Source organism: Schistocerca serialis, chromosome 1 (assembly GCF_023864345.2).
Source record: "Schistocerca serialis cubense isolate TAMUIC-IGC-003099 chromosome 1, iqSchSeri2.2, whole genome shotgun sequence".
NCBI classification, from domain to species: Eukaryota; Metazoa; Arthropoda; class Insecta; order Orthoptera; family Acrididae; genus Schistocerca; species Schistocerca serialis.
In genome coordinates this window covers 562,674,593-562,690,497 of record NC_064638.1, presented here as the reverse complement: position 1 = coordinate 562,690,497, position 15,905 = coordinate 562,674,593, and the positions used below count along the sequence as shown (strand labels likewise).

The following is a 15,905-nucleotide window of genomic DNA, read 5'->3' as shown; positions in this document are numbered from 1 at the left end:
TGAAGTGAGAGTGTGTAAGGGGCTGTCGCAATGGGTTTTTGTGACAACTATGATCCACATAAATGTCGCTTGTAATAGTTGTGCCCGTGTGAAAGCAACCTTATATTGAAGGCAGCCTCTGAACATAGCAGCTGGAATTCCTTAAGCTATTTGAGTGTAGCTGCTTTTATTTTACACTCTTTTTTTTTAGTTCAAAAATGGCTCTGAGCACTATGGGACTTAACTTCTGAGGTCATCAGTCCGCTAGAACTTAGAACTACTTAAACCCAACTAACCTAAGGACATCACATATATCCATGCCCGAGGCAGGATTCGAACCTGCGACAGTAGCGGTCGCGCGGTTCCAGACTGTAACGCCTAGAACCGCTCGGCCACTCCGGCCTTTTTTTTTTTAGTTCCCAACTAAGAATTCTTCTCTTATTTTGTTCCAGAAGAACCGCATGTTCCCTTTCACAGCACTGTCTCCCTGTGGATTCATTCTCTACTTAGGAATTACCACTGTGAAAGTGCGTAGCTCCAAGGTAACATTTTGATGTACCTCCTGTAAGAAATGCGTATTATTTCTGGATGTTTTGCGCAGCTCCGCTTATAAATAAAATTTATCTGAAACAAAAGCATATCTCTTGTCCTTCATCAACTCTAACTGCACGAAAGCCGGCCGGAGTGGCCGAGCGGTTCTAGGCGCTTCAGTCTGGAACCGCGCGACCGCTACGGTCGCAGGTTCAAATCACGCCTCGGGCATGGATGTGTGTGATGTCCGTAGGTTAGTTAGGTTTAAGTAGTTCTAAGTTATAGGGGACTGATGACCTCAGAAGCTAAGTCCCATAGTGTTCAGAGCCATTTGAACCATTTTGAACTGCACGAAAGATACGTGCTTGGAGCAGCTCAAGACTCTGAAACAGTATGCACTCGCAAAATTTGTATACAGTGTGTACCATAATTAATGTGTACGTCAATAGAAGGAAAAACATTCGCGCAAACATGGATCCGTCAAAGAGCTGTTGGCGACACAACTGGTGAGCGAGTTCTTACGAGCTGTCACTGACTTTCAGTATGAAATATTGTCCTATTGGTTAGTATAAATTTATATGAAATACAAACTTTTCGATTAAGTCCCCTTCTAGTAGGGCTCAAATTTCACCCAAGGCCTATCTTAACATGTTACAATTTGTGGTTGTGTGCCGTCTGCACATGACTTTGTTAATGGAATACTTCACTTTCGTGTCAAACACAATTTTGTGTTTTGCTTTTCAGCTGTATACATAAAATATCGCCTATATCAATTTTATGAAATTTAGCTACTTGGTGGTGAGTTTTCTAGAAATATAACTTGCACAGCTAAACATTTTCTTACATTGGACACGTCAGTATACTCGTAAAATTGGGCGATATTTTTTTGTATTTCTTTTCCGCTTTTTCGACTGAAGTCCACACTGTAAACTACGATTGTACAAAGTTTCATTATTAAACTAAAAAAAAAACCAATTTTTTGTTTTCATTTTTTCCTCTCTGCTTATTTTTACTGAACCTAGAGCTGTACAATAGGTCTGACTTTCTGCTTTCATTGAAAGATTTTAAGGAGCTTAAGATGTACATTAAATGGAAATGATTCCTTCTTTTAATATTTAGCGCTGGAACAAAATTAATAAGTTTATTTCTGTTGTAGTACGCGTTTCGAAAGAAAAAAAAAAACATTTCTACAGATTTAGTTTTATATTTCAAAGATCCAAAACAAGAGTCCAAGTAAAGGTAAATAATTTCCTAGCGGAGCGGGAATGGAGCTAGGCAGGGTGCCATATAATATCTCGCTTGCGTGGAAAAATGTTCTCTAACCTGCCCTGATTTCACAACAACCGTAACTAACTTGGCAGTGAAGTGACGGAATACAGCCAGGCAACGCGCGAAAGGCCACTCTGCAGCCCTCTAGCGGTAGATGTTGGAACTGCGTTCTAACCACTCGCCGCACAGTCTCAGATAAAAACGATAAATACGACCACCGCTGATAGCGTTGTTTTCAAGAATGAGAACAAACACCTGGCGAGATTATCGCTAACCGTGACGTCATCAGTAGCATCATTTGCCGTCTTCGTCACGGTTACTGAATGTAGCGTAAAGACGTCAGACAGCGCCGTCGCTGAAAACTGTTTCACAAGAACTCCACACAACGCATTCTTAGTGTTTGAATGATGTGAAGAGGAAGAAAACCCAACTGAATCGCTCGCGCTGTGATTAGAAGAAATCTGCGCAAGTTCACTGTGGACAAACGGCAGTGATATAATTACTTCCATGTATTTTCTTTCCATCTCTACTAAGAGAAGGAAATTACATACTTCTCCGTCAAGTTTTCGATTATTACATGAAAATGATACGATCGTCCAAATCCCAACTATAAATTGCCGCTCTTAAAGGTCGCCAACTCTTATCGCCGACATTGAGAACTCTCCCTTTAAGCTGTACGAGACAGATGGCAAAGAAATGTGACGTAAACCAAATAGTGGTGCTTGTTTACGATTTATTTTTTGAAGTTTATTTTAATCGCAGCAAGCACAATATTACCGGAGTGTCACATGTAGCTGTTTTCGTCGTCTTCATTTCGTAGACTGGCTTGATGCAGCTCTCCAAGCTGGACCATCCTGTGCAAGTGTCTTCATTTCTGCGAAAAACTTCAGTATTGACATGCACGAAGGGAGTGATTTGATGTTGTTTCGATCCTGAGAAGAGCGAACAGCTTAAAGAAATCGCCATCATCTACCTTCCTGGAATCATATTAAAGGCAGTCCAATTTTCGCGTTTGATATAAGAAAGAAATGACTCGTGTCGACCAGAAGTGGATCAGTGTAATTCTTCGCGAGAAATGCGATTATGGAATGGTTGCAGAAGAAAATAGTAGTAGTAATTGCTTGCAGTCTATCAGCTGACATAGTTTTAAGATCATGACTTCATCTCTCTGACAACCATGTCTGTTGGTTTCTGCACACCCTGACAATGAACCGTCTTTTCTCGAGACTTTTTCTTTTTGTGTTCGAATACAATAGATGTGCTCACTAAATTCTGACTGATTTAGCTCCCTGTTCCAGATGTCCAAGTTTTGAAGCTCGGTGAATATGCTACCCTCTTATCACGTGTATCTCATTTTTCCCCATATGAAGAGTTGCCAGGCTTCTCTAGTTTAATACTGCTACAGCGTTTGTTTCTGAAAGGATAAAGGGCAGCGTATGTTTCATGATACTATTGTGCCTGCATTCACTGGAGCAATATGGCCTTTCACAGACAAAGGGCGCCGGAAGCCGCCAGAAGGCGTTTTCAGCGGATCTCTTCTTCTTCTTCTTCTTCTTCTTTTTCTTCCTTTTTTTTCTTCCTTTACGTATGAGCCACTGTGGACTACTATTATATTTTCTTCGATATTTTTCTCATAATTTCTATATGTTTGTCTCTTCTTTCTTCTGCCCTCGCGGCTCCATTCTTGTTGGGTTTTTCGTCAAAGCCTTTGGAATCTAGTAATTTCTCTTTCAGTGGCAGTCGTTCCTCAATAACTTATGAAGTAATTAGGATCTCGTCTTAGTCCCTTCCCTTTTAAATTTGCCAAATAAATGAACAGTGTTTGTCAGTCTGTTGCGACAGAAAGCCATTCTCTTTTCATAATTATGTCTGCAATTTTTTTTCAATATGCATATAATGTTCACTATTAAGAGGTCTTCTGTATTGCGTTTGGTCTCTGGCCCCAAATTTTCCTTAGTATTTTACTTTCCGTGATTTCCAGTGTGTTGTCACCATCGAATTTTTGTTTGGAGTCTGAGGCATAAAGTGTTGCTGAGCGAATTACTGTAGAGTAGTGTCTAAGTTTAGAATTGAGGGATATTGATTAGAGATATCGGTAGTGAGGTAGTGCGCTGTTTTGATCTTATTAACTCTTGCTTTAACGCCTTCATTTTCTTTAACGTAAAGCATTTTCACTTGTTTGGTGCTGTTCTCCGTATTTCCCTACCTTGTCCTAATCTTTTCATCTCTACCTAACTGCAACGCTCGACATCCTCTACAATAAAAATAATTCCGCCTGGCCCAGCCGCCTGGTACAAGTCATTCGTCCCAATGATTTAGGTGTCGCTAACCGACCCCAATAATTCTCTCAGAAGAAGGGGACCTTGGGCTTAACGTGAAATCCGATCCACGTGTCGCTCCTGGTAAATGCTCACGTCGTTGAGAGGTGGAGGCTAGGTTAATGACAGACTGAAAAATTTCTCTCGGGATTCGATCCCACGACCTTTGGATTTCCAGGCATGCCAATCAGCAGGCCCGACAACATTGTCATGTAATCTGTGTGGTGTGTTCCAGATGGTATCCATCCCTGCTATGTTTCCCCTCTACTGCTCTTTCCAGATCCAGGCTAACTATTCCTAGATGCCCCGATAATCTATTCCTTTTTCTGGAGGCTTGTTCCCCCACCCGTTCTTTTTAGTGCTGATTCATTTCGTAATTTATACGCGCAGATAATCTGTAATATTCTTCTGCAGCACCACATTTCACATGTTCTCAGTTCTTTATTCTTAAACTTTCAAATGCTATGTTATTGAAGAAAATTTTCTTGGCTATGCTAACCTATTTCTGGTATCTTCCCTTAATCTTTCGCTTACGTAGAGTTTCATATAATTTTACACATTTATTGACACAGAGAAAAAAGTATCATACCCAAAGAATATCCACTAAGTTTGGGGGCTCTTTTCATCTAATGAGGATGTCACAGCGATAGGACGAGCCTGATTGGCCCGTATACGGTCAGAATGTGGAACTTTGCCTTTTACCTTAACACCTTCGCCATTGCTTTTGTTATACAAAATGACCAAAATAAATCTGTCCAGAAATACATTTCAAGCGTCTTAAGACAGGCAATGCAACTTGTATCACCTGCCTTGTAGGGAGTAAGCTGGTGATGTATGTTGGGTTGCCTTTCTTAGGATGCATGAAATACATTCCTGGGCAGTTTTTTTTGCCAACGGCCTTTCCGCAGTGGTAACACCGGTTCCCGTCAGATCGACGAAGTTAAGCGCTGTTAGGCTTGGCTAGCACATGGGTGGGTCACCGTGCCGAGTGCAGTTGGCAAGTGGGGTGTACTCAGCGCTTATGAGGCCAGTTGAGGAGCTATTGATTGAGAAGTAGCGCCGCCTGTGACGAAAACTGATAATAACCGGGAGAGCTGTGTGCTGATCACATTCCCTTCCACATCCACATGCGGTGACTCTTAAGGGCTGAGGATGACGCTACGGCCGTTCGGTACCATTGGGCCTTCAAGACTGTTCAGACGTTTTTGTTTTGTATAGTTTTATTGTGATCACCCTGTACATGAGTCGTTCTGGGTAGTTCCTTCCTTTCAGAAGGTTTACTAACCTTTACAGCCAACTAGAATGGTTATGTTGTCTGCAAATCTTAGCATTGCTAACCCTTATCCTTGCACTTCAGATCCTCTTCCGATGCTTTCTTTCACTCCCTTCATTGCTTCTTTGTTGTACTACTTGAAGGACTGCGGTGATAAGCTGTAACTCTGTCTTACGTCCTGTAACTCTGCCTTATGTCCTTGTTAACACTTACCCGCCTTTCTGATTTATTCACAAATTAATTTCGACCGCCGCATTTTTCTGTCATTATGTGAATGCTACCCCAGAAATTTTGATACAGTTTCCACTGATAGACTGATTCACGAGGAAGGTTTATGTATATAATTTACTACTGCTTCGCCAGAGAAGTCGCCCAGCCAGTGGGGCGAGTCGCTAGTTTACTATTAGTTGTGAATTATGAGGTACCTCTGTACTTGCCAATCTTATTGCATCTGAAATTAACGATATACTTTCTTTAGTCCACAATTGTTACAAAGATGTCCTATAGTCCTTCAATCTGCCTTCCATTATTTTATCTAAAACTACAATTAAGTCTACAACTACGCCATGTAAGTCACTGGGAGGTGGGTGGCAGAGGATATCTTTTATTGTACCATGAAAAAGCGTCGTCTCATTCCAGTCAAGAACGCGTTTCGGGAGGATGACTGCTCTTACACCTACGAACAAGCTTACGGTTGCCTAGTTATTATCTTCATGGCCGCTAAGAGAGGTAAAAAAGTAAATTTGTCCTCAATTCGATTGCTGGTTTGATTTACTAGGCGTTAGTCTATAGCTCTCCTCCCAACTTTGAACTGAGCAAGCCGACCAGTTATAGGGAAGCCTACAATGAAACGTGGAATCCGAACCTCGATACAGTTTGCCATTTTTCATATTAAGGGGTGTTGGTATGGGTGAAAGAAGCGATAAGCAAAACAAACACACAACGTGACTGACTGGGAATTGAAAGATGTACCTTTGGATTTGTACCCATGCACGTACCCAGTAACCAGCGAGCAACACGAGACAGTACTGTAAGGTGTAGTCTCTTAGGCAAGCTAAGACCGCGCTATTGTCCTGACTACAGGTAGGGTGCAACTTTCTTTGCCACGGAACTAGGAGGGGGAGAGTGTCGGGCCCGTGGCCCGGACTGCCTTTTAGCCCCGGGAAAGATCCTCGGTATTCATTTGGTGGCAGGCAGTGCTGGTAGTTCTGGAGGGACTGAAACAAGAAACTCCCTCACCCCCCTCTAAATCTGGAACTGAACTCAGGACCTACAGAGCTGGAGTTTAGTGCTCTACCCGCTAGACCACCACGGCCACCGAGACAGCAATCGTGCAAGCAAGGACTTACGCGTCTGATAAGTTCTCGTTAAAACCGACGGCCTCTGCCTAGAGGCGAGTATATGCAGCAATGCAACTAATTTCTGGCGTTAGCAAAATTCGGCAAAGGAGATAAGTCCTCGTGGTCGCCGAGCGCCGCCTCAGCCAATGAGAGGTCCCCGCAGCAACGCAGGGGGCTCGGCGCGGATACAGACCGATCTTACGACTGGGCGACCTCGGGCGCGAGTCCTTGACGGAGCGCTCCGTACCGCTGGCAGGTTGGGTTCTGGGCTCCAGTAAACAAACAGCCGGCCCGCGTCCTTGGCGGCTTTCACTGCCTCACACAGGCGCACACCGACCGTGTCGAGCTCCAGTAATCCCTATGTTCTCGCCTCTCGGCTCGTCTACATCTCCAGTCTACATCTACACCTGCACTCAGAAACCACGTTACAGAGTGTGACAGCGGGTACATCGTGCAGCACTGTCGCTTCTCCGGTTCCCAGTACTAGTCGCGAATGGAGTGCTGGAAGAAAGGCAGCTGTCAAGTCTCTCAAACAAGACTGATGGCTCTAATTTTACCTCCATGATGTTTTCGCGAGACACACTATGCGATAAAAAGAATCTAGACATCTATTTAGGGAGGTTAACGTGGGATGTGTCCACCCTTCTCATTTACGACCGCATGAACTCTGCTGGGGACACTTTCAAAGAGGTTTCTGAAAGGCTGTGGACGAATGGCAGCCCATTCTTCTTCAAGAGCCGAAATCAGAGAAGGTCTGAAGCGAAGCCGAAGTTCTGTCTCCTCAAACGTTTTCAGTGGTGTTGAAGTCGGGACTCTGGAAAGGGCAGTCCATTTCGGGAATTTTATTGTCCACAAACCATTGCCTCACAGGTGCTGATTTACGGGAGGGCGTGTTGTCATGCTGATATAGTCATCATCTCAGAACTGTTCCACTGCTATAGGTAGTACACTGTGCTGTAAAATGCGTTCATATATTTCCGTATTTGGTGTTTTCTAGAGCGCAACAGGAAAGGGGGGGGGGGGGGGAAGGGTCACACGCTAGCCACGAAAAACAACCCCACACCGTAACACGACCTTCCCCATACTTCACTGATGGCACTACACGTGACAGAAGTTATTCTCCAGGCATTCGCCAAACCCCACCTCTTCCATTCAATTGCCGTCGCTCTTGCCACCACATCAAGCAACGCTTAGCATTAATTACAGGAGTGTGTGGCTTATGAAGAGTCGCTCCACTGATTTACTGCACAGTCATTGTGCTAGCTGGACTTCTGGTAACACTTTGGTACTCACGAGTGATTCCATTTGCCGATTTCATGCGATTTATTCACAGCCACACTCCGCAGTGCTCCACAGTCTCTGCCCTCAGTACATTAGACTGCCTGGTCTCGGTTTAGCTTCTCAATCACATCACCGACAGTCGACTCGTGGAGCTTTAGTTTAAATGTCACTGGTAAATTTGTTAGATGAATAGTCCTCGTTCAAAGTCACTGTCCTCTGGTAACCGAGTCATTCTCCTGTTACCGCTTCCTTACTGACAACACAATACTCCTCGCCTCTAGTGACATCTAGCAGTCAGTTTCGCATTATACAGTGGTGTGAGGATACTTATCAGAGGGTTTATGTAGAACGTAGAACCAGTATGTTGACTGGCTGTTCTAGGTATCCATTCCCTCGTAATTTTAACATTAAACCACATCGTGAAGCGCATTGGCTCTCTTGTAGCATCTACCACTGAAACTGGATTCGCGTTCACTAAATGAACCTGTCACGAGTCGCGCTGCTCTCCTTTGGATCTTCTCTGTCAAATCTACCTTGTGAGAGTCACATACTGAGGAGCATCACTGAAGTACAAGTCGAACGAGGATTTTGTGAGCAATCTCTTTCCCTTCGTTGGTCCACTACAATTCCTGAGGATTATCACAATGAATCTGCCTTATGCCTTTCCTATGGCTAGTTTTATGCCGTCGTTGCACTTCAAATCATTCCGCACGTTTGCATATTACCAGCGATTGCTTGACAATCTTGTACTCATACAGTGAAGTGAGTTTTCGCCTATATATTCGCAGTATGTTGCATTTGTTTATGTTGAGGATATATTTGCTAGAAAGTCGCCAGTCCACCCAGAAAGCAGGTCGGATATCCGTGCGCTGGTATTCTCTTCGTCGTCTCCAATGCATCGCCTCTTGCAAAGAAAGGCGGAAGATATCCGTTACCTGATACCAAATTATCAAATTCTTCTCTCTGTTCATCCATTATGAAAAGCTGTCGGAACCAGCTCATCAAATTCCTGCAGCCACAGTGAACATCTCCATCTACCTTAGCTACCTTATGTAAACAACATTCGAGCAATTTTATCGCTCCCCCCCCCCCCCACCCCCACCCCCCTTATCTAGAGTAAATAACCCCAGAATGCTGCTGACCCAACAGCACATTCCCCGATCCTGCACCTATACACACTTCATATCCTGTCCCAACGCTACTTCACATACAATGATATCCGCTCTGACGTTTATCCTTTCTGCCAGATCTCACTGATTTTTCTATTCTTTCTCACATCAGGGTTCCCTCTTCCTTTCCCATACTGGTGAGTAACTGCGAAAATGTAAGAAACTCGTGAAAGAGCAATGGAATGCGAAGTACTGTTCCTTAAAAGAGAAAGTATATCATATGATGTGCAATTATTTGCGATTAAAGCTGTTTAAAATTCGCATTAAAATACAAGAAAGTGTAGAGAGAACGACTGAATGGTAAAAGAATTGCACAGGTATACGGTTTGCAAAGCACTTGTTTCCTAGAAAGGTAAGTTACTACAAAACTATGAAAGAGTGAACACGGTCAGAAGTGAAACTATCTACAAGAAACGTCTTCCTTCGATTAATATGTTTAATAGTTCACTTCTTTTTGAAAATATTTTATGGGTGAGATGAGGTCATCAGTGGAAGAAATCCGTTAACTAAATGTATTAATGAATATACATGTCTATTTTCATTACTCATATATTTTTATTATTTCCTGTAGGCACAATCACAGTAACGCACTTTTAACTGTGACCGATTTCGACCATTCACTGGCTATTTTTAGCAACCACATATCTCAAGCAGTATATGGCGTGCACTGTCACACTTCAATTGGGACTAAATTAAATTTTTTTTTCTACCAAGTGTCAATCAGGTTTCTCCATGAGTAGAAGTCGAATTTATTTAAGTTAAAGAACTTGAATAGAATCATTTTGGGTACTAGGCCCCATCAGTATGAAACACTAAAATTAGTCAAATGCTCACGTTTCGACCGATATTGGAGTGGTCGTTCTCAGGGCGACTATGTAAGTCGGCATTCTACTGGCCGTGAAATACTACGAACTTACACAAGTTAAAAATCTTTTATAAACAGACCTCTAAAAGCGGAATATTCGTGAGTATGTTAAGGTGCAAACGAACTCATAAATAATGAAAACATGAGAAATATGTGTTGGCAGAAAGTAATTTTGTTGCACATCTGCGACCAGAAACAGCTTTACTACACGACAGTTACACACACCACGTAAGTCTGTTATGGATTTCCCGCAGTATCAGTTTCGTACGCCGGCGCCGAATGGTTGTGGCGCCTGAGACGTAATCGATACGCGCGGCGCCTGACACGCCCGTCTGGGGGGTTGCCTATGCTCCGGGGCATTCGATTCATGGCACTTGGGTTACTGATGCGGCACGCCGCCGCGTAAGAGTTGCGCAGTCTGTTGGCAGCGTTCCCTCCTACTACTCTGTCTCAAACAACTTCTGGCTGCTAAAGGAGTCTGAGCGCTTTGTGTGTGTGTGTGTGTGTGTGTGTTCATATAGAGAGAGAGTTTACGGAAAGTTGTCGTAGATGAAAAATGAGGATAAATTCAACTACTGGTAGTAGTAATGGCTGTTTCATAACTTTTTACATAATTTTCATTACGACGCACCGCAGAAATAAAAAAAGAAGAAATTGGATGACAGAGAACAACTTTGAATATCAATAGGCTCCATTGCCTGCCACTGAAAAATTACCACTGTGTGGATTAAGCACCGAAATAAGTTTTTCGTTTCCCAATCGATACAAGAAAAAATGCTAGATGTACAAAGAAGAAGTAGATAAGTCGATAAAGACTTCCCTATTGACTTTTGTTTTGCTATGCTCAGTGTGTACTGCGAAGAAAGATGGGACTCTCTATGCCGCTGTCTCTTTGTCTGGTGGAACAAAACTTAACATTTTAACTTATAGTCGGTCATGAGAGAATATTCCAAGCTCGATCTGGGTTACTTGCCCCGTTCTGGAATATGGGATGTAGGCCTCATATTTATTAGAAAAAAATAGCGCATTTCTAGCACTAATTGTCATTTTATAAACTGCAGATTTACAATTGCCGAGCGTGATCGGAAATATTGTGTTCCTTTTTATGCTTATTTTTGTTCTTCCATTATAAGGTGTATTTGACTGGCATTTTTCCTAATTGCTTTTATTACAATCTGAGAAGTTTTTCTCAACTGTTGTGATTATTTTCTATTATATATTTTTAATTTCCACTGACAACCTAGCATTATTCTTTTACGATTTAAAATATTTTTGTGAATAATTCTTTGGTTATCCTGAATTTAATCGTAGGAGGCATTTAATTTTAGATCGTTGAATAAAAATTGTGCCATTCATAAGCATTTGCACGAATTAGTTATCTCAGAAATGGCAATTTTAGAATGTGACTCATTCGTGGATAGGTACCCGCGGAAGTCCGTGCAACACTACAGTAGTTGTTGCAGCTGATTCAAAACGCAAAATGAAATTGGGATCATTCAAAGCAATATCCTCCCTACCCCTCATACGTATATACGAGGGCTGTCCAGAAAGTAAGTTACGATCAGTCGCGAAATGGAAACGACTATGAAAATCCGATAAAGCTGTGCCAAGATGTGTTGGGCAGTGTCTCTAGTATGACTCTAGGTAGAATTATGTCGCTCTTTTCATTCCTGAGCTCTTAGTGAGCGCGTAAAGATGTTATAGAAACTAGTGTCTCCCGCCAAGTACGAGGGCCTGGTGAGAATTTTCCCCTGAAGCTATGCAACCAACATAACATAACTGTCGTGCGGTTTCTTCTTCAAGACAACTCTCCGTCTCATTCTGCAGGGGCAATGAAGATGTTCCTGCATCGTTTCAATTGGAAATGTTTGGTTACCCACAATACAGCCCGTAATTGTCTCCCACTGAGTTTCATCTCTGCTCAAACGAACCGCTGGCTATGAAGACAACATTTTGGCACAGACAACGAGCTTTAGGCCAGCGTAGAGAATTGGCGGAAAGCACTGGCGGCTGCCTTCTATGATGAGGGTATTGGAAAGTTGGTACAACGCTACGACGAATGTCTGAGTCAGAACGGCGACTACGTAGAGAAGTAGCTGAAAGGTGTAGCTAACTGTTACAAATGAAACATTTCTGATTTTCACTGTGATTTTCATTTCGCGATCAATCGTAACTTACTTTCTGGACAGCCCTCGTGTATCATACTTTCCGTACCTTGTTACGAAAAGAGTGGAGCTTTAGAGACGTTTAGCGTCGTTTGGAGTGCCCTCGAGTAGTTAAAGAGTAAAGCGATTATTGTGTGGAAATATACGGCAAATGAAAAGGCTGAAAGGCCCAGTCACATCCACTAAATATCAGCGAGTATGTGAACGGACCAGTTTAAAGTTATGGACTAGTTTAAAGCGGAACGATCACGTAAAAATAACCGCGTGAGAGGCAGATGCCAGACAGATTCATTAGGAGAATCTTCACGTAATCTGTCAACAAAGGAGGTAGCTTATAAAACCGTGTTTCGACCGATACTTCAAATATTGCTCTTGAGTCGGGATCTGTATCAGGAAGGAATAATACAGGAAGCAGAGAAGGTCCAAAGAAGAGCAGCACGTTTCGTCACAGGTTGATTTAGGGAATCCGTAAGCGTCTCTGAGAACTTCGTCCGACTCTAGTGGCAGACGTTGCAAAAGATGCATTGTGCATCGCGATACGGGCTACTGTTAAAATTCTGTGAGCGTATAACTTGCGAGACGACCGTGAACGTAAAATCACAGAGATTTGAACTTACACGGAGACTTAACAATCATTTTTCCTGCACACCATCCGGGATTCTGACCAGGCAATGGGAATAGTGACATAGCACACAAAGTACCCACAACCAAACACAATAAGGTGTCTTGCGGAATATGCATATAGATATTATAGCGGTCAAAGAGGCGTTTTAAAATCATTCTTGGCGCGCTCCATACTTGAATCGAATGGGAAGAAGCTCTAATAACTGGTATAATGGAAAGTACACTATCATGTACTTCATAGTGGTTTGGAGAGTATACCTGTAGATGTAGAAACCTGCTGTGTATTTTTCGTAGATCACCATTTCCAAATCTCTTTACGTTAATAGTTGAATTATAGCGATTTTTAACATCGTTTGGGGTGCCCTCGGCTGGTTAAGGTGTAAAGCAGTTAAATGTGGACAATATATGGCACGTGATTTGCATATTTTCGTCGATGGTGGCAGAACACTAAAGTGAGAGAATAGAAGTTGTATCACACCTGCCCTCTTCTACGACGTAACTCTTATTGATTAGTTTCGTGGTTTTACGCAGCGTTTCCACCTTTATTTTCATCGTCAGGTATCCTTTACTATCGATTAGGTATTCAGCTGAGCAATTTTGTCTCTGCTGCCAACTCAGTTTCAGTTGTCTTAAAATAAATGAGAAATGAGAGGCACACGTAATTTTTCTTCTCCTGGTCGATATTGAACTGAGCGGACGCAAAGATAAGCGCATTCACGTTTTTGTAACAAATTTACATAAATAAGCAATAAGTTGGAAGTTACCTTTTCGATTATTACGCAGGGTGTCCCGGGAGAAATGGTCAATATTCAGGGATATGACAGGAACGCTGATTTAAAGCAAGAAACTTCATATTGACATATGCTCCACTCCGAATGGTTTCCGAGCTGTAACATATTTAATGTATGCAAACGTAACCATCCGCGGCCATTGTCACAGTCAATAAAATTATTCTGGGTATGTGACCGCATTGACAATACGTAAAAATTCCGACGTATCGACCACTATTGCGAGTGGACTTCCTCAGCTAGTTTATTTTTTTAATTTTTTTATAGAAACCTGAGGAAGGCCGCCTACAACAATAGTGACAGAAAAGTCGTAAGTTTTACACACTGACAATGCGAGCCCAGACCCAGAAGAGTTTCATGTAAATTGTTATTTATTTATGTAACTGATGGCCTTGCACACAACTGGTTTGAATCACAGTTAACAAACCGAATGCAAAACACCGTGGTGAATAATTCGAACAATGCTGGAAGGGTAAGAAATGAGAGAGGGAGTCCCACAGGGTTAAAACTTAAGTCCATTCCTATTCCTATGGCAGAAAGAAATCCCGAGCAAAGCAGTTCAAAACAATGATGTATGTTGCTCTACAATAAAACGTCAAAAAAGTTGCATGGATAAGAAGTACACGTGCGTGGCACTAGACCTAAAACAAATGTACATTAAATGTGTTCTTTCTCGAAAACCATTCGGATTAGGGCACATGTCCATATGAAGGCATTCGGATTAGGGCACATGTCCATATGAAGGTTTTTTTGCTTCAAATGAGCATCCTTTTCGTATTCGTATATATAAACCATTCTTCCTGGGACACCGTGTATGTCTATGTTAATGCAGAAAGAGAGTTATGCAGCTAACAACTAAAAGACTTTTTCCGCCAGTCCCACGAGGTATATTTGAGAAAGCTTTGCATACCTGCGCTATCACGAAGACTGCGGTAGCTGCGACCCTGGGTGGCTGGCACTGTCTCGCGGACCTGCCAGACCGACTGAGAGTGACGTACTAGGCGCCCGGCGCCGATACGCCGCCATATATATATATGTAGCGTCGCGCAGCTCATTGACAGCGACCGGCCTTGGAACCGAGCGAACACGCCTCCCGCGCCGACCAATCGCGGGGCCGTGCGCTGCCGCAGCGGCCAATCGGCGCCCCTGACGTCACGGCCCTGGACCTGGCGTGTTCCTCGCGCCGTACGGACCGACTCGGCGCGTAGTGCGATCGGCCGCGTAAGTGGCGTGTTTACAGCTAACTCTCGGCCTACTGCGTAGCGGGAGCGGCGCCAGCGAAAACATCACTTGTTTTTGTACTCGCGCCGCTTCTGAGAAGGAGTCAGCCGACAGCAAGGGGGGGCGTGACTCGCCAGACATTCAGGAGGAGGCGCTTCGTAATCGATCTGTAGTCTCGGAAGGAGAAAGGAAACAAACAAGCATCCACTAAAAAATTCGGTTACAATATACACTTACCTGGTGGCATTTACAATCCCGAAAACATATAGCTGCTGTTGTAGTATTCAGTCTGAAGACTGGTTTGATGCAGCTCTCCACCTTAGTCTGTCTTGCGAAAATTTTTTCATATCTTCATAACTACGGTATCCTTTATACAGCTGAAACTGCTTACTGTAGTCAAACATACACCGCACTGGCAGAAAAAATCGCTACATAAAAAAAGTAATGTAGAGCAATGAAATTTCAGGAATTCATTTGTTTAGGTAACATACACTCCTGGAAATTGAAATAAGAACACCGTGAATTCATTGTCCCAGGAAGGGGAAACTTTATTGACACATTCCTGGGGTCAGATACATCACATGATCACACTGACAGAACCACAGGCACATAGACACAGGCAACAGAGCATGCACAATGTCGGCACTAGTACAGTGTATATCCACCTTTCGCAGCAATGCAGGCTGCTATTCTCCCATGGATACGATCGTAGAGATGCTGGATGTAGTCCTGTGGAACGCGGCTTGCCATGCCATTTCCACCTGGCGCCTCAGTTGGACCAGCGTTCGTGCTGGACGTGCAGACCGCGTGAGACGACGCTTCATCCAGTCCCAAACATGCTCAATGGGGGACAGATCCAGAGATCTAGCTGGCCAGGGTAGTTGACTTACACCTTCTAGAGCACGTTGGGTGGCACGGGATACATGCAGACGTGCATTGTCCTGTTGGAACAGCAAGTTCCGTTGCCGGTCTAGGAATGGTAGAACGATGGGTTCGATGACGGTTTGGATGTACCGTGCACTATTCAGTGTCCCCTGACGATCACCAGTGGTGTACGGCCAGTGTAGGAGATCGCTCCCTAC

General features: G+C 43.3%; 1 protein-coding gene across 4 annotated transcripts in view; it reads right to left on the bottom strand.

The window, feature by feature from the left end:
• Nucleotides 1-14,620, bottom strand: part of LOC126475739 (phosphatidate phosphatase LPIN3) — a 302,247-nt gene extending 287,627 nt beyond the window's left edge. For all 4 annotated transcript variants that reach the window (XR_007586763.1, XM_050103489.1, XM_050103491.1 and 1 more), the window contains exon 1: nt 14,513-14,620. The gene's annotated coding sequence lies outside the window, so the exon portion shown is untranslated. The remainder of the gene's footprint in view (nt 1-14,512) is intronic.
• Between the last annotated feature and the right edge of the window lie 1,285 nt (nt 14,621-15,905).